This window comes from Mesoplodon mirus, assembly GCF_964341445.2.
Source record: "Mesoplodon mirus genome assembly, chromosome: 4".
Lineage (NCBI taxonomy): Eukaryota > Metazoa > Chordata > Mammalia > Artiodactyla > Ziphiidae > Mesoplodon > Mesoplodon mirus.
In genome coordinates this window covers 105351879-105371391 of record NC_138979.1, presented here as the reverse complement: position 1 = coordinate 105371391, position 19513 = coordinate 105351879, and the positions used below count along the sequence as shown (strand labels likewise).

Below are 19513 nucleotides of genomic sequence, written 5' to 3'. Positions count from 1 at the left end.
TACCACCAAGCCCCACCTCAGCTTCAGTCCTGGAAGGTCAAGAAACCTTGGCCCAGAAGCTCAAGATGGGGAAGGAAGCCAACCAGACTCCTTTACCCAACTTCAAGTTTCTCCCAGGCAACAGGCCTGGACTGGGGATCGTGGAGGGGGGGAGTTTTTCATTTTCAATCAAGTTTTGTGTTTTACCTCTTTCATCAGACTTTTGCACATTATGTGCTAAATTGAGAGTGTTTGGGGACTTAAGAATAACCAGAAACGTTGCAGAGTTGCCCATACTTTCATTTAAGAAGTCATATAAATGGAATTGAAATTAAAAGGAACAAACCATTGACACACACAATTTAGATGAGTCTTCAGGGGATTATATGGAGTGAAGAAACCAATCCCAAAGGGTTATACATTATATTATTGCATTTATATAATGCTCTTGAAATGACAAAATTATAGAAATTGAGATCAAATTAGTGGTTGCCGAGTAAGAAGGGGTGGGAGTGAGAGGAAAGTGGATGTAGTTACAAAAGGGCAACAAGAGGAATCCTTGCTGTGATGGAAATGTTCTGTATCTTGACTGTATTGACATCAACATCCCGGTTATGATATTGTACCCACCATACACACAGGCCACACAGGTACTATTGGGGGAAACTGGGTAACAGGTACCTAGCTTCTCTCTGTATTATTTCTTAAACTGCATGTGAATCTACAATTACCTCAAAATAAAAGGTTTAATTTTTAAAAAGGTGCTGAAAGCTGTGTGTACACCAGTTGAGGTGATGACCAGCCTTTATTACACTGATTCAATTCTGACAGCTGAAGATACTTGGTCTGACTCATTTATAAAACCCGCTGCTTTTAGTTGTGCAAAAATCAGGGTTTTCAACTTAATATTCGCTGGTTGCCTTAGTGTACTAGTTTACTATGGCTGCCAAAATAAAGTACCACAGACCAGGTGGTTTAAAACAACAGAAATTTATTGTCTCACAGTTATGGAAGCTAGAAGTCTGAAATCAAGGTGTTAGCTGGGCCATGCTCCCTCTGAAACCTGTAGGGGAATCCTTCCTTGCTTCTTCCTAGCTTCCGATGGCTTGCCAGCAACCTTTGGTGTTCCCTGGCTTACAGATGCATAACTCAATCTCTGCCTTCACCTCTTTCTCTGTTCCCCGTGTGTCTGTCTTCACTTAGCCTTCTTTTAAGGACACCAGTCATGTTGGATTAAAGGCCCACCCTACTCCAGTATGACCCCATTGAAAGTACTTACATCTGCAATGACCCTACTGCTACATAAGGTCATACCCTGAGGTACTGTGGGTCAGGACTCCTACATATCTTTTTGGGGGGATAGGGGTGCACAACCCATAACACTTGGCTAGAGTCAAAATATTCTGTTTGTTGTTTTCAGACCTTATTCACATCCCCATTCCCACCACGGAGCTTCCCAGATGGACAGGTGGAAGGATGGATGGTGGTTCCCTAACAGTTGATAGAAACTCCAGCGCACCACTCTGATCTCACACACCTAGGAGCCACCTGTCTCAGTACAGGCAGCCAAATGCCACCTGTAGCTCCCTGATGGCAACACTGCCTCTCAGCCACTCTCCCACAGGGAGCGTCATGTTCCCAGGCTGCTTCAGCAATCACTCTTTGTCTAGGATCCAAAAGCCTCTGAAAGCTATAGTGACATCCTCATACACATTATGCTGCCAGGTTCAAAAGGCTGCCTGTCCTATTTCACAGGCTCGCTCTAAATTAAATCAGGCTATAACTTATGTCCTTGTGGATTTCCTATCAAGAGACCTGCTGTCCCTCCAGATATCTGGCTTTTATGAGCACCGCTCCCAGCCACTGGATATAACTGTGTGTATCTGAGTCCTGGCTGCGGGCAAAATTCAAGGTCAGAAAGCTCCTAGGCATGTAAATCAAGATAGGAGCTATTTAATTAATTGTTCTGTTTAATTGTCCCCAAGCATCTCATTCAATAAACATTTACTGAGCACCAACTATATGCCAGGCACTCTTCTTGATGCTGGGGACATAGCAGTGCATTAAACAAACTCTCTATCCTCATGGCTCTGCATTCTAATGGAGAGAGATAGAACACTGAACAAACAAGACAATCTCTGGGGTTGTAACTGCTGTAAAGGAAATAAACAGGATGGTGTGACAGAAGTGGAGAGGGGACATCTGAGCTGCAATTTGAAGGATGAACACAAGCCAGCCACAAGATGTGTCTACGGAAGAACATTCCAGGGCAGAGAGAATAGCAAGGACAATGGCCTTTACAAGTATTGAACTTGACATGTTCAACTGAAAGGTGATTCAGAAACTATGTGGGACCTCTCTGCTTTGCTCCTTTCCACCTTCTGCCACTTGCTGCGTGCCTTCTGCCTTTGTATTGTCTTTTTTTTTTAATTTTTATTTTATATTGGATCATAGTTGATTAACAACATTGTGTTAGTTTCAGATGTACAGCAAAGTGATTCAGTTATACATATACATGTACCTATTCTTTTCCAAATTCTTTTCCCATTTAGGTTATTACAGAATATTGAGCAGAGTTCCCTGTGGTATACAGTAGGTCCTTGCTGGTTATCTATTTAAAATATAGTAGTGTTGGGGCTTCCCTGGTGGCGCAGTGGTTGAGAGTCTGCCTGCTGATGCAGGGGACATGGGTTTGTGTCCCAGTCCGGGAGGATCCTATATGCCGTGGAGCGGCTGGGCCCGTGAGCCATGGCTGCTGAGCCTGCGTATCTGGAGCCTGTGCTCCACACTGGAGAGGCCACAACAGTGAGAGGCCCGTATACCACCAAAAAAAAAAAAAATATATATATATATATATATATAGTAGTGTTTATATGTCAATCCCAAACTCCCAGCCTATCCCTCCCCCCCACCCTGTAACCATGAAAAGATGCTCAACATCACTAATTATTAGAGAAATGAAAATCAAAACTACAATGAGATATCACCTCACATCTGTCAAAATATCTACAAACAATAAATGCTGAAGAGGGTGTAGAGAAAAGGAAACCTTCCTTCACTGTTGGTGGGAATATAAATTTGTACAGCCACTATGGAGAACAGTATGGAGGTTCCTTTAAAAACTAAAAATAGAGCTACCATATGATCCAGCAATCCCACTCCTGGGCATATTTCTGGGGAAAAAACATGATTTGAAAGGATACATGCACCCCAATGTTCATTGCAGCGCTGTTTACAATAGCCAAGACATGGAAGCAACCTAAATGTCCATCAACAGATGAATGGATAAAGAAGATGTGGTACATACATACAATGGAATATTACTCAGCCATTAAAAAGAATGAAATAGGGCTTCCCTGGTGGTGCAGTGGTTGAGAATCTGCCTGCCAATGCAGGGGACACGGGTTCAAACCCTGGTCCAGGAGGGCCCTACATGCTGCAGAGCAGCTGAGCCCATGTGCCACAGCTGTTGAGACTGCACTGTGGATCCCACAAGCCACGGCTGCTGGGGCCCGCACGCCTGGAGCCCGTGCTACGCAGCGGGAGAGGTCGCCGCAGTGAGAGGCCCGCGCTCCACAACAAAGAGTAGTTCCCACTCACCACAACTAGAGAAAGCCCATGTGCAGCAACAAAGATGCAACACAGCCATAAATAAATAAATAAATAAATAAATTATTTATTTATTTATTTTTAAAAAAAGAATGAAATAATGCCATTTGCAATGACATGGATGGACCTGGAGATTATCATACCAAGTGAAGTAAGGCAGACAAAGACAAATATCATATGATATAACTTACATAGTCTAAAAAAATGATACTAATGAGCTTATTTACAAAACAGAAACAGACTCACAGACTTCGAGAAGGAACTTATGAATTGTTTGTTTAACTTGACAATGCCCACATGAGTCTGGCCCAGGTTCTTCCCTGCACTTGAATGCCTGGACTTTGTGCTGACAAATCTCCTGCTGTCCCACCCATGCCCTGGGCTTGGATCAACTGAGGATATGCATTTCACCCCTCACAGAAGTGATCTGCTTCCACCATCCTGAGAGCTGGACACTGGCCATGGTGAAATTCAAAGCAGAAAACGGGGAGCAGCTCATTTCCCCAACCATATACCTGCCAGGCGTCTGTGGACGTCATCCACACCCCACAACTGACTGTGATAAGGGTTGTGTTTCCCAGGACTCAGCCACAGCCTTGCCCGCTGACCTCCCCAGAAGCTCTATAAACACTCTGGACGCAGAAGCCAGCTTATGACCCAGAGCCTGGTGAGCTCATCATCTCCTGGGACGCTGCATCTAACAATGGCAGTTTTTCCCTTTTCTAACACAGCTAGATTTTTTTTTTCTGGTCCCTAAATTTTTATATTAATAAACTATTAACTATTTATGTGTAAGTAACTTGATTTTTTTAAAACAATGTTTAACTGAGAGAGAAAAAGCATCAGAAGCTCTGTGCTGATTCAGGACCGATGTCACTGATTTCCTGGTCCAGTAGAGTCTCCTCTGGGCTTCTGCCCCTGCACGTGCACATGCAGCTTCCAGCCTCCTCTACGTTCCTGGACGACTTTCCACTCCTGACCTCTTGCACTGCCAGACTTACAGTCACCCTCAGTGGCCATGAGCATCTCTCCAGCTGCCAGCCCATCCCTGGTTCCTGGTCAACTCAGGGCTCTGGGTTTCAGCCGCTCTTCTTTCCTGGGCATCAGACATTCACGGCATCAGGCCCTGCCTGGCTGTGGGAGTGTGCTCACGAGCAAGTCACTCTCCTTCTGAACCTGTTTACACAAATGCAGGATATGAATGGTGACAACAATAATATAGAAATCAGTCAGGATATTTCTGTTGTGCATGACAGGAAGCCAACTCACGAAAGTTTAAGCAAAAAGGGAGATGTTGGGTTTTTTTGCTTCATGTAATTGGAGAACACAGGTTCAGGACCTCGAGGGACTCACACAGTATCATCAGAATACTTTCTCTGTCTCCCTCCACCCTTCACCCTCCTCTCACCCTCACCTCTGCCCTCATTCTCTACTGATCAGATGGTTCTGGGCTTCCTTTATCCCTGCTTAGCAGCCCCTTTGGAAAAGAGGGCTTCTCTACCAGCATTTCTATGTCAAGGGCTTTGACCAAGCTTAGATTCCCACGACCCATCCCTGGACTAATCACTGAAGACAGGTACATAGGATCCTGGGACCAGCAAGGCCTGGGTCATGTGCCCACCGCTACCTCCCAGGGTAGGTGTGGGGATAAGCAGAGTATTGTGAGGGGCACTCATATAAGGAACCACACAAAGTAGAAAGCAGTAAATACTACAGTTTGGTTCACTAAATATTCATTCCATAATCTTCCAACCATCTGCTACCCTCTGCTACAAAGGCTAGAAAGCTAAAAATACTACTTCGCAGACTGTCTTGCAGTTAGAGCGCAGGCTTATATCCACATTCTGCCCAGCACATGTTCCCAAGAAAAGCAGACATGATTAATGTGAGGTGGTGGCTGGTGCAGTCATCAGGTTTTCTCGTAAGTACAGGAGGATTACAGATACCTTTTGTTCTTCGGGGCCAGAGATGTCATAGGGTTCTAGAGTCTAATCCCTACATCACTGGTGGTACATGACAACAGCTTCATTTCTGCTAGAACTAGTGTATGGCTGTGCATATTTCCTAACTGTGCCCCTAGCTCTGTAGCATCCAGGCTTGGTTCCCTGAATCCCATAAATTCTGTAAGCAACCTAATACCCTGAAAGAAATTTCTTTCTTCATCAACTGGCTAGTTTGGTGTAGAAGTAAAACTAACACCTTGCCCTGCTACATTATGCAAAAATGTGCACATTATGTTCCCTGGTCAGGAGAAAACAAACATACGCCTGCTCCCTGAGCCCCACCCCTCCCCCAAAATAAAAACAGTAAAAAGACCCAGGATCACACTATCTAGCTCTGGTCCCCAAAATAACTGAAATAGTGAACCTTTCCTGTAGCTTACTGACTCCTGATAGAAACAACTTTATTGTTTTGCAACTTTATTGACTTTTACAGTGCTGCCATCCAAAGACATGACACAATCTTTGAGGTTACAACACTCACATGAGGTAACTGCTTTTTTCCCCCACACTGAACATAAGAAATGTAAACGTGGTAATCTTGTGGTTGCTTTCTTTTAAAATAGCTGTTTGTTGTATATTTCATTTGTCAAGCCAGTCCTTCAAAACCCTGAACTCCCTTGCAATCCATCTTTGTAAATAAAATGTTTTCCTTTCCTGAATGCTTTTATAGCTGTGTCTTCTTTTGACAATAGGCTCTGTTGTTTGCAATTAAGAGCCCTGATAAATATTGGAAGGGAGGCTCCCCAGTGTATGAACATGAGTTGTTGAGGGAGGGCAGTGCTGTTAGAGGGAAAGGATGCGTTGAGAAAATAAAAACGCAAAAAAAATTGTGCCTACATTATTTCATAATTCATATTATGATCGACTGGAATAATGTGGTATTGTTATAAACTACAAAACCCAGTGTAAAGGTAAGGCTAAAGCAGTATTCTGATTGGTAGTTACCATTTGGCAGGTGAGTCAAGGGTACCTGCATTGCACAGGAAGCATCCATCTCCCATTAGCAAAAGTCTCCTTGTCTTTCCCTATTAAAGACCCTCTATGAAGGTCCTAAACTGCCCACATATAGTCTTCCTAGATAAGGTGACCATTACTTGGATATCAACAATGCACATGGAGTCATCTATCCCTGCCACAGGTGCCGACTAAGCATCAACTGGCAAAAACGTGATCACAGGCCAGCATCAGGCAGCACCACCAGGACACAGACAGGGAGGAAGTTTACACTGGATACCCACCCAATTCAGTGTAGCCATCAGCGCTGGAAGAGAAGGAGGCAACTGGACTAGGGAGAGGCACGAGTGGAGATTCAAATGTACCTATAAATTTTAATTTTATAAAATAAAAAATGTAAGAAACAAATATGACAAAATGTTGCCATTTGATATTTCTGAAGGTGCGCTGGTAATTTGTTAATATTTTTTCTGCATTTTTAAAACCTCTCAAAAAAACAAAAAAAAAGGAGAAAGAGAAGCCCAAAAGAGAAACCTTATAGGTTTCATGCTTTGCCTCTACCTCTATAATTTTGCCCCTCAGGAGAAACCTTTCATCAGAAATAATAGTAATTTTTTTTAAAAAAACTGAGTTCTAAAACTGATGTTAAACCATTACTAGAAATTTATTTTAAGTGCTAAGGTGCCTAGACATTAGTGTTTCAGATTAAACTGAAAGTTTTTCAGGTGTCTCAGATTTGGTGAAGCAAGTTTTCAACGTAGGCCCAAAAGAAGTTTCCCAGGATTCCTCAGAATCAAGTGTGGCCACCAATGAAAATATTGCTTGAGTCCATTTGAAGGCATTTCCCTGGAAGTTGCTTGTAAATGCAAAAGCAAAAGAAAACAACAAAATTCCTGAGCAGGAACATTCAAGAGTGTTTGGTTCTAGAGGTCTCCTGAAAGAAATCGTGTGTGTGTGTGTGTGTGTGTGTGTGTGTGTGTGTGTGTGTGTGTACATATTGGAGGGAGGGGGATGTTAATTAAGAGGGTTCAGGGCTACACCCTTGGCTTATTCAATCTTGTCCATGCCTTACAGTGTGTTAAAGGAAGCTTTATTTTGCTTATTTTCCCGTTGTCAGTAAACCTTTATAATGCCCTAGCCTCGTGGTAGAATTTTAGTAGAATTAAACTAACACAAATCAAAACTGCATAATTGGGCTTCCCTGGTGGCGCAGCGGTTGAGAGTCCGCCTGCCGATGCAGGGGACACGGGTTTTGTGCCCTGGTCCAGGAAGATGCCACATGCCGTGGAGCGGCTGGGCCCGTGAGCCATGGCCACTGAGCCTGCGCGTCCGGAGCCTGTGCTCCACAACGGGAGAGGCTGCAACAGTGAGAGGCCCGCGTACCGCAAAAAAAAAAACAAAAAAAAAACCCCTGCATAATTAATTAAGTCCTGCAATTACTAATTGGCCTAAGTCTAGGAAAAGGAGTCATCCAGGAGATAGTCAGTTACACAACAGGTATAGCACTAGTTCAAGTATAATGGTTAAAACTAGGTTTAAGACTATTTTGGTTAAAAATCCCAAGTGTGCCCCCAACCTCTATCCTATTAACCCTCAAAGTTGTGGGTTCTGCATTTGACCTAGGAGCTACATTCTCAGACACCCAGGAACTATGGGATTAAAAGGAAAGAGAAACAGTTTTAATGTTTTATGAGTGTAAAGTAACAAAAACACAAATTTTACTCACTCATCCATTCAATAAAAATTTACGGAAGTCCCACACTGTTTATCAGAAACAGGTATTTTAATATACATGGGTTTCAACACTCTTCTTTTGAAAACTCCCACTTAACTTTAGACTGCTCTACACTCCCCAGGTAACCCGCCCCCCACAAAACAGGGGTTCCATTCTTCATATCCAACTTGAATCTGTATATCATAAATATTCTATTCTAATATTTTGTAATCAGGTAGTTCTTCCATAAATAAATTTTTAAAAATATGCTACTATTAACCCTAATTTATGTTGACCCAAATGTTTGTTTTAAAAAAAACACCTCAGTTTGAACCATATGAAGTTGTAGTAAAAAAAAAAAAAGGTCAAATGTTTGAAATGGTCAAATATCAGCAATATATAAACAAATATACATATTCTTAATGTTCTTATTTTTTACATATATTATTTTATTTTTTATTATGAATATGAATATAGTACATGTTCAGTTACCCATAAAGCCCATCCACATTATTAATATTTTGTAATATTTTTCTCTAGTCTTTATCTTACTTGTATTTTTTTTGAATTTTTGAATTTTTTTTTTATACAGCAGGTTCTTATTAGTTATCTATTTTATACATATTAGTGTATATATGTCAATCCCAATCTCCCAATTCATCCCACCACTACCCTCCCCCCGCCACTTTCCCCCCTTGGTAGCCATAAGTTTGTTCTCTACATCTGTGTCTCTATTTCTGCCCTGCAAACTGGTTCATCTGTACTATTTTTCTAGGTTCCACATATATGCGTTAACATACGATATTTGTTTTTCTCTTTCTGACTTACTTCACTCTGTATGACAGTCTCTAGATCCATCCACATCTCTACAAATGACCCAATTTCGTTCCTTTTTATGGCTGACATACTCTTATGTTCTTTAGACTAGATTCCTAAACTTACTTGAGCTCTCTTCCCTCATCCACTTTCTAACTTATTTTCCTTAATCTTTCAAGGTATTCTTATTCTGACCTGATGCCACCACCCCATTTGATGGTGGCATATCTCCTAGAATCAAATCTAGCAATCATCCCACCTTCTGTTTTAATATGTTTTGCTTATTCGCCAACTTCCGATTCTGGCAACGTGGCAGAACTTAGAACACTGCTACAAACAACTAGAAGTGCTGGATAAAACAAAAGACATCTTTAAATTCACAGCTGAGTTTATAAGAAATAAAAGGAAATCCCCAGTTGCCTAAAAGAGAGACCAGAGAGCTTGCACTGAGGGGTGATTTTCAGACCAGGAACTAGGCCCTCACAGCTAACTTTGGGTTTCACCAGCCACACACAGACTGAATGAGCCTGGACCCCCCTGAAGCAGGTAGTTGGAATGGAAAGCCCTGCATAAATCCAGAATCCTCAAAGAGTGGCCATCTCAGTGAAAGAGAGAGTGAAAACTGTATCCTCTACCTCAGAGAGATGGCAAGGAAATATGCGTTTTCCTGTGGTTGAGATCTTGGGCTACTGACAACCCTATAACACCTGGCAGGAGCAAATATGAGACTGTTCTGGAGGCCACTTCTGCAGCCAAGACCTTACAGTACCTTGCAGAAAAAGGAAATGGACTCACAATCAAAAACTTACAAACATTCAAGGAAATGATCCACCATAAGAAAGAATCAGCACACACAATAAGCATCCCAAGATAACAATCTGAAATAATACATTTGAAATTATAAAAGAGGGAATTAAAACTATAAAAAAAAGAATAAGACACTAGTATCAACTGATACCCTCCTGCTCCTTTACATGCCAGGTGTATGCTTATACCCTCAACTTTTCTAAACGCCCTACATGCAATAACAGGCTTGCCTATATGATGATGTCACTAGAGGCTCCAAAAAGATCCACTCCACCCATTTCTCCTCAACATCTGTCAAATATATGAAATGCTCAACTTAGTCACCCTTTTTGCTTAAGATAGTAAACTTTTTTTTAAGTACCCTTAATGGTCAATGTATTAATGCAATAACATCTGTTAACATGTACATCTAAAGTGGTTTATTTATTTAGCATGCCACCATGAGGGAATGGAATTCAATTTCTGTTAAGTTGGGAAGAGAGAGGACAAGTAAGCAATTCAGGACAAGGTCACTGGGCACCCACAAGGACAAGAAGAAACCAAGAGGTATCTGAAAAGAGATGGAGTGAATACAAGAACATAAAAACTCTGAAAATGGGTGTTGATTCTCTGAAGATAGTTTTCTTACTTTTTAGTTTTGCCTAGGGTAAATCCTTACTTCTAAATTTCACCTAGAGTCACTCATGCTTTTCAGCCTGGCCAAAAATTCCTCTAAGTTTTTACACTTTATTACTGATAAAGATTTTCCGCCCAGCCAATCTGGAAGTTCCTCAACAACGGTTTTCACAAAAGCTTCCAGTCACAACCAATCTAAATGGTGTGTTCAGAAAAATGACATGTAGTGAAACTCTTTGGTAAACTCTGCAGAAGAGATAATTTCAGAGACTTGGACACCCCAGAGAAAAACAAAGCCACATCTGCTTGTTCCCATTTTGAGACAAATTTCCTCCCTTTCTAAAAAATTCCACCCAATAAAGTAAAAGGATATTTCTTGCAGAACCGTGAACATTTGGAGTTGAGACTTTAGGACCAAAAAGAAAAAAATTAATTAAAGATGAAAATTCCAGACAATAAATTAGTTGCTTTGTCTACCAGCATCAAAAATGTTCTACTATACCTTAACTGTCAACATATGCAGACATACCCCAGAGATACCATGGGTTCAGTTCTGGACCAATGCAATCAAGGGAATACTGCAGTAAAGCGAGTCACATGGATTTTTTGGTTTCCCAGTACATATAAAAGTTATGTCTATACTATACTGTAGACTATTAAGTGTGCAATAGCATGTCTAGAAAAACAATGTACATACCTTAATTTAAAAAATACTTTATTGCCATATTTCAAATTTTTTCAACGGGTACATTTTATTCCAAACTCTTTTTAAAAATATCTACAAACTTTATTGTTCATACTACTTTACTAATTATACCTAATGGTGTTTGTAAAATAGAGTGTCTAAAAGAGAAAATCTATTTAATAGGTGTTCAGATATATTTTAAAAAATACTTCATTGCTAAAAAATTCTAACCATCACCTGAGCCTTCAGCAAGCCATAATCTTTTTGCTGGTGAGGGTCTTGCCTCCATGTCGATGGCTGCTGACTGATCACGGTGGTGGTTGCTGAAGGCCGGGGGGCTGCAGCAATTTCTTACAACAAGACACAGTGAAGTTGGCCGCATAGATTGACTCTTCCTTTCATGAATGAGTTCTCTGTAGCATGTAATAATACCGTGTGATAGGATTTTACCCACAGAACTTCCTTCAAAACTGGAATCAATCCTCTCAAACCCTGCCACTGCTTTATCAACTAAGTTTGTGTGATATCCTAAATCCTTTGTTGTCATTTCAACAGTCTTCCTAGAATCTTCACCAGGAGTAACTTCCATCTCAGGTAACCACTTCCTTTGCTCATACATAAGAAGCAACTCTTCATTCATTAAAGTTTTATGATGAGATTGCAGCAATTCAATCACATCTTCAGGCTCCATTTCTAATTCTAGTTCTCTTGCTATTTCCACCACAAATGCAATCAGTTCCTCCACTGAAGTCTTGAACCCCTCAAAGCCATCCATGAGGCTTGGAATCAACTCCTTCAAAACTTCTGTTAATTGTTGTTATTTTGACTTCTCATTAATCACAAATGTTCTTAATGGCATCTAGAATGGTGAATCCTTTGCAGAAGGTTTCAATTTACTTTGCCCAGAACCATCAGAGGAATCACAATCCATGGCAGCTCTAACACTACAAAATGTATTTCTTAAATAAGACTTGAAAGTCTAAAGTACTTTTTTTTTTTTTTTTTTTGTGGTACGAGGGCCTCTCACTGTTGTGGCCTCTCCCGTTGCGGAGCACAGGCTCCGGACGCACAGGCTCAGCGGCCATGGCTCACGGGCCCAGCCGCTCTGCAGCATGTGGGATCTTCCCGGACCGGGGCACGAACCTGTGTCCCCTGCATCGGCAGGCTGACTCTCAACCACTGCGCCACCAGGGAAGCCCTAAAGTACTTCTTGATCCATGGGCTGCAGAATGGATGTTGTGTTTGCAGGCATGAAAACAACATGAATCTCATTGGGCGACTAGGAGCCCAAGAGCTCATTGTCAATGAGCAGTAATATTTTAAAAGAAATCTTTTCTTCTGAGCAGTAGACCTCAACAGTGGGCTTAAAATATTCAGTACACAACATTGTAAAGCAATTATACTCCAATAAAAATTTAAGAAATAAAATAAAAAATAAAAAGATAGCTCCCCCCCAAAAAAATATTCAGTAAACCATGTTGTAAATAGATGTGCTGTCATTCAGGATTTGTTGTTCCATTTACAGAGCACAGGTAGAATAGATTTGGCATAATTCCTAAGGGCTCTAGGATTTTCAGAATGGTAAATGAGTATTGGCTTCAACTTCAAGTCATCAGCTGTATTAACCCCTAACAAGACAGTCAGCCTGTTCTTTGAAGCCTGAAGCTAGGCATTGACTTCTCTCTAGCTGTGAAAGTCATAGATGGCATCTTCTTCCAACCGAAGGCTGTTTTTTCTACATTGAAAATCTGTAGTTTAGAGTAGCCACTTTCATTCATTATCTTAGCTAGATCTTCTGCATAACTTACTGCAGCTTCTACATCAGCACTTGCTGCTTCGCCTTGCACTTTTATGTTATAGAGATGGCTTCTTTCCTTAAATCTCATGAACCAACCTCTGCTAGCTTCAAACTTTTCTTTTGCAGCTACCTCACCTCTCTCAGCCTTCACAGAATTGAATAAAGGTAGGGTCTTGCTCTGGATTAGGCTTTGGCTTAAGAGAATGCTGTGGCTGGTAAGATCGTCTATCCAAACAAAACTTTCTCCATATCAGCAATAAGGCTGCTTCTCTTTCTTACCATTTGTGTGTTCACTGGAGTAGCACTTCTAATTTCCTTCAAAAACTTTTCCTTTGCATTTACAACTTGGCTAATTGTTTGGCACAAGAGCCTTTTTTTTTTTTTTTTTTTGGCCTATTTCAGCATTCGGCATGCCTTCCTCACTGAGCTTAATCATCTAGCTTTTGATTTAAAGTGAGAGACATGCAACTCTTCCTTTCACTGGAGCACTTAGAGGCCAATGCAGGATTATTAACTGGCTTAATTTCAGTATTGCTGTGTTTCAGGGAATAGGGAGGCCCGAGGAGATGGGGAGAGACAGGAATGGCCAGGCAGTATAGTGGTCAGGACACACACAACATTATGGATTAAGTTTGCAGACTTACATGGGCACATTCGTGGCATCCCCAAACAATTAAAACAGTAACATCAAAGATCACTGATCACCATAACAAATATTATAATAATAATGAAAAAGTCTGAAATGTTGCAAGAATTACCAAAATGTAACACACAGACATGAAGTGAACAAATGCTGTTGGAAAAATGGCACCAGAAGACTTGCTCAACACAGGGTTGCCACAACCTTCAGTTTGTAAAAAAAAAAAAAACTCTATTATCTTTGAAGCATAATAAAGTGAAGCACAATAAAACAAGGTATACATGTAAAAGAATATTATAACATGATATAAACACTGCTCTGATTGGGGAGGGTTACATTTCTAATCCTAAACAAAGGAGTTCTGTATTTCCTTAGCACATGACCACAGACTAAGGTCCAGAACAAAACAGGATCAGATAAAAGAAAAATAAAACAGTGGACCAAACTTTAAATACGGCTTTCTGCTCCAATGAGCTCACTGCTGTAGAAATCTTTGTAAAGGTGAAATTGTTGCAATTATTCCTGGAGTTAGCTGCTTTAGATGACAGCAGTTCCTGTTAGAAACAATGTTAATGCAGAAGAGTTATGATGTAGCCAGATCATTTATTAACATCCTAGCAGTTACAAATGACAGAGCCCTAACAGAGACAAGGCACATTAGCACACATGAAAAGGGGCCTAATTGCTAGACTAGGTAGAAGAATCCAGGTAACACAGAAAAAGCAATTAACTGATTATATTTAAGTATGTCTCTATTAATACACTGGATAGGTCATTCATATCCGTGCCTCTGGGAAAGTCTGTTTCTAGATTTTGGTTTTGTTTTGTTTTGTTTGGCCACGCTGCATGGCATGTGGGATCTCAGTTCCCTGAACAGGGATGGCACCCGTGCCCCCTGCATTGGAAGCACGGAGTCTTAACCACTGGACCGCCAGAGAAGTCTCTAGATCATGTTTTTTTTTTTTTTTTTTTTTTTTTTTGCGGTTCATGGGCCTCTCACTGTTGTGGCCTCTCCTGTTGTGGAGCACAGGCTCCGGACGCGCAGGCTCAGCGGCCATGGCTCACGGGCCCAGCCGCTCTGCGGCATGTGGGATCTTCCCGGACCGGGGCACGAACCCGTGTCCCCTGCATCGGCAGGCGGACTCTCAACCACTGCGCCACCAGGGAAGCCCTAGATCATGTTTTTAAAGCACATAAAGTAAATTGCCAGTGGGGGAAAAGATTTATTTTCCTCTTACTTATTCCTGTCAAAGGTTTATGAAAATCCTTCAGTGGGACAATGGTAACAAGTTTTCACAGGATCAACAAGAGTGCCAAGACAATTCGATGGGAAAAGAAGTGTCTTTTCAACAAATGGTGCTGGGACACCTAGTTCACAGTATGTACAAAAATTAATGTACATGGACCAAAGACCTAAATGTAAGAGCTAAAACTGTAAATCACTTAGAAGAAAGCGTAAGAGTAAATATTCATGACTTTTGATTAGGCAATGGTGTCTTAGAAATGACACCAAAAGCACAAGCAACAGCAAAAAATGTTAGATAAATTGGACTTCATCAGAATTTAAAACTTTTGTGCTTCAAAGGACACCAGTAAGAAAATGAAAAGACAACCCACAAAATGGGAGAAAATATTTGCAAATCATGTATCATTAAGGGTCTAGTACCCAGAATACACAGTTGACTCTTGAACAACACAGGTGTGAACTACGTGGGTCCACTTATATGCAGATTTTTTTTTACACTAAATACGTACTACAGTACTACATGATCCATGGTTGGTTAATTCCACGGATGCTGGAACCATGAGTATAGAGGGCTGACTAAAGTTATACTTGGATTTTTGACTGCCCAGAGGTCGACGGCCCTATCCCCCGCATTGCTGAAGGGTCAGCTGTAGAAGGAACTCTTACAACTCACTGACAGGAAGACAACCCAAGTTAAAAATGGGCAAAAGATCTAAACAAACATTTTTCCAAAGAAGATGTGCAAATGGCCAATAAGAGCATGAAAAGATGCTCAACATCATTAGTCACTAGGAAAATGCAAATCAAAACCACAATGAGACACTACTTAACACCCACTAAGATGGCTATAACCAAAAAGACAAATAATAACAAACATTGGCGAGGATGTGGAGAAATGAGAACCCTAATACAGTGTTGGGAGCAATAGAAAATGACAGTCACTTTGGAAAGCAGTCTGGCAGTTCCTAAAAAAAGATAAACTTAGAGTTACCATATGACCCAGAAGTTTCACTCTTGCTAAATACCCAAGATAATTGAAAGTATTATGTCCACACGAAAACTACACAAATGTTCAGAGCAGCATTACTAATAATAGCCAAAAAGTGGAAACAACCCAAATGTCCATCAATTGGTGAATGGATAAAGAAAAGGTGGTATATCCATACAATGGAATATTATTCAGCCACATAAAAGGAATGAAGTATCTGCTACAACATGAATGAACCTTGAAAACATTATGCTAAGTGAAAGAAGCCAATTACAAAGAACCACTGATTTTATGACTCCATACATAAGAAATGTCCAGTACAGGCAAATCCACTGAAACAGAAAGTAGATTAGTGGCTGGCTGGGGCTCAGGGTACTTAGGGAAAATGGGAAGCAACTACTAATGCGAATGTGATTTCTTTGGAGGGGGTGATAAAAATTTCCTGGGATTCCATAGTGGTGATTGTTATATAACTCTGTGAATATACTAAAAACCATTGACTTGTATACTATAATTGCCTGAAATGTGTAATATATGAATTTTAATCTCGATAAAGTTTTTTAAGTTTTCACAGAATTTAATTTCCAGAAGAATTGGAAAGTAGAAGCTGTCCATTGAAGGCCTAGAAAGGAGAAGCAAAGGGTTACCAAAAGTATTTCATTCAGATGGAGGCCAGACTGCTTTCCTGTGCTTAATGTATTACATTATAAAACAGTGGGGTGGCAGAATGCATACAGCATATGGAAGTCAATGGCAACATGAGGCAGTATATTAGGAGTTCATCTACCCAGGCTGATAACTACTGACCTCACCATTTCAAACTCCTTAGGTCAATTCAGGACACCTTATTCTTGATGTAGTCTACTACCTTTCTAGGCACACAGAAACAGAAAAAGCAGGTATAATAAGGCTGTTGATAGTTAATTATTGGCTATAATTATGGCTAACATATTATTTATATAATTATGAAAAATCATCCTCGTAATTATGAATTATGAATTATGAGCACAAACTGGTGGTAACATTGTTTCTATCAAACATTTAACTAAGGAACTCCAAGAATTATCCAGCTGTTATCTGGTTAATTTCAACTAGTATCAAAAGTACAAGTATATTTCTCTGTCAAACCAGTACCATGAACACTGTTGGTGCCCAATATAATTTAGTTGAAATATTATAGACCACCATGAGCAAAAATGGTGTTTCTGCATATCACCTGTGAAATCAATTCAGCAAGTAACCACCCCCCCCCCTTCTTTTGAAATGATTACTTCAATAACCACCTCAAGGAACCAGACAACAGACAACTTGGACCTTTACTTGGGGTCATCAACTTCCCAAAGGTTCACTACAGACTATTGCTAAGGAAAGGGGACACAGGTTAAACACAGGGACCATACATACAGTGGTTTGGCAAGAGGAAGGCAGGCTGATTTCTCTATTTTAAAATAAATTTCAGGGTAGGAGACATACTTCTTGGCTGTTGTCTACAGTGCTGATTTTCTTTAAATAAGAGCAAATGCATTTATAAAAATCTCCTAAATGCCTCCAATGATGATAACAACAGATAACAGGCAATTTGTCCAGAAGGAGCTTAGAGGTAACGGACTAGGTCACAACCACTGACCTTTTTCAAGTCAAAGCACCAGAGAGGGGTCCAGCTTTCCAGGCACTTGGATTGTGAATCCAAAGGCAGTGGGGAAAAAGAAAGAGAAAGATCAACTCTGAGGAGTTAAATGCAAAACATTTATTGGAAATGATGGTTCCAATTCTTTTTGAGTCCTTGATTTCACATCGTTCACTACTAAAAGTGGTGTGCGCCATATATTTATCAAAGGGCAATCGAAATTATCTGACTCTCTTTCAAAAGCCACGGTATATCTGAAGACATCCCAAGATTTTGCATAAAGAAGGAAGGCTGAGACGCTAACTCACACAAACCTTCAAAAGGCATTATTTGAACGATATTATACACAATTCTCGAGTTCCTTTTCAACACAGCAAATAACGTTCCCTACGGTTGGATATATTATGTTATTAAAAGTTGTTGGGGGGCTTCCCTGGTGGCGCAGTGGTTGAGAGTCCACCTGCCGATGCAGGGAAAACGGGTTTGTGCCCCGGTCTGGGAGGATCCCACATGCCGCGGAGCGGCTGGGCCCGTGAGCCGTGGCCACTGAGCCTGTGCGTCCGGAGCCAAGTTGTTGGGGATTTTCCCTCATACAGGGCACTAAAACACTTTTCAAAAAGAGCTGTAAGATGTCAACAGTACAAAGAAATTATTTTCACATAATAGTAGGCCTCTGGAAATCCCAATGAAAAATTCTATGTAGAGAATATGGGAAGTATGTTTGAATTTATGTAAAGGGAAAAAACTCATTTGTCCATGTTTGGGCACAGAGGAAACAAGTAGATTAAACCAGTGTCATATGCTATTCTAGACACTATTCCATCCTCCATTTACTTTTCAGCCTTCTAGATTCTTCCGGGATAATTTTTCTCTATTTTGGGGCTTCATGAAACTAGGCTTCCCAAGTTTATTTGCCTTGCAACTGACTTTGGAGCATGGCTTTGGAACTTAAGCTCTGAGCCTCAATTGGCATTACCAGGATTTGATGACATAGATATGTCTGTGTGGGTCAAATCCTCAGAAAACAATGAATCAAGAATACCAGAAACAAGTGCACAGTGCAATGTTACGTAGTTAAGCTTTTAAGAAAACCAGAAATGCCTTTCAATTTTGCACAAGTTCTCTGACTTTTGATTTCTAGAAATTTAACCATATTTATACTTTTTCTGAAAATAAAAAGGAGCAAATGGAAGTCTCTTAGGAGGGCCTAAGTCGTGGGTAAGGGGGAATCCTGGCTAGGCCAAGTCAAGCATAACCAAAGATCAAGGGCAAAAATCAGTCTCCTCTTTGAAGACATCCACAGAAGCAGTTTTTGCATGTCAATTAAAGTGCCGTGTGGAAAAAGAGTTGAATTAAGGGCAGATTTACCTTGAAGTTCCTGAATCCAATGCAAGTTACCAGAATTGAAAGTACATGAGAAGCAGAACATTTGTTAAATGTGCACTATTTACTCTGCCCTGTATACACATGCTGTTCTACTTCAATAGTACTCAAATTTTTAGAGTCAAACTGTGAGAAAATTTCTCCTGGCACCATCATTCTTCAGGGTTAAAGTTACCAATGGGAAAAACAAAACAAAACAACCAAACTCTCTCTCTCTCTCTCCCTCTCCCTCCCTCCCTCCCTCTCTCTCTCTCTCTCTCTCTCTCTCTCTCTCTCTCTCTCTCTCTCTCTATATATATATATATATATATATGCAGAATAAATGCAGCCACTTCTACTGCCTCCCCAATAATCTACTCTTTAAGTAAATGTGACAATACTAGAATTTAACTCTCAAAAATCTACGGTGCACTGTGCCTGGTACCCAATAGGTGTTCAGTGTTTGTTTGTTAAATGAATACTGAAAATATTTGGGACACAGGCTTTCGCTTTGTTAATGTGCATTTACATTCCACTCATAAAAACACATCATAACATACACACACAAATCTACACATAGCCCCACTGATGTCAACTCCTGGAAATGCCCTCATGACAAAAAATGGAAGATAAATATTATGCTAGAGTGGGACAGGATGATGACAATTAG

The 19513-nt window shown here is 40.6% G+C and overlaps 1 protein-coding gene across 2 annotated transcripts in view; it reads right to left on the bottom strand.

Annotated features, from left to right (window-relative positions):
- The window catches only part of GPR176 (G protein-coupled receptor 176), a 99171-nt gene that overhangs the window by 78088 nt on the left and 1570 nt on the right, over positions 1 to 19513 (bottom strand). The window lies entirely within an intron of this gene.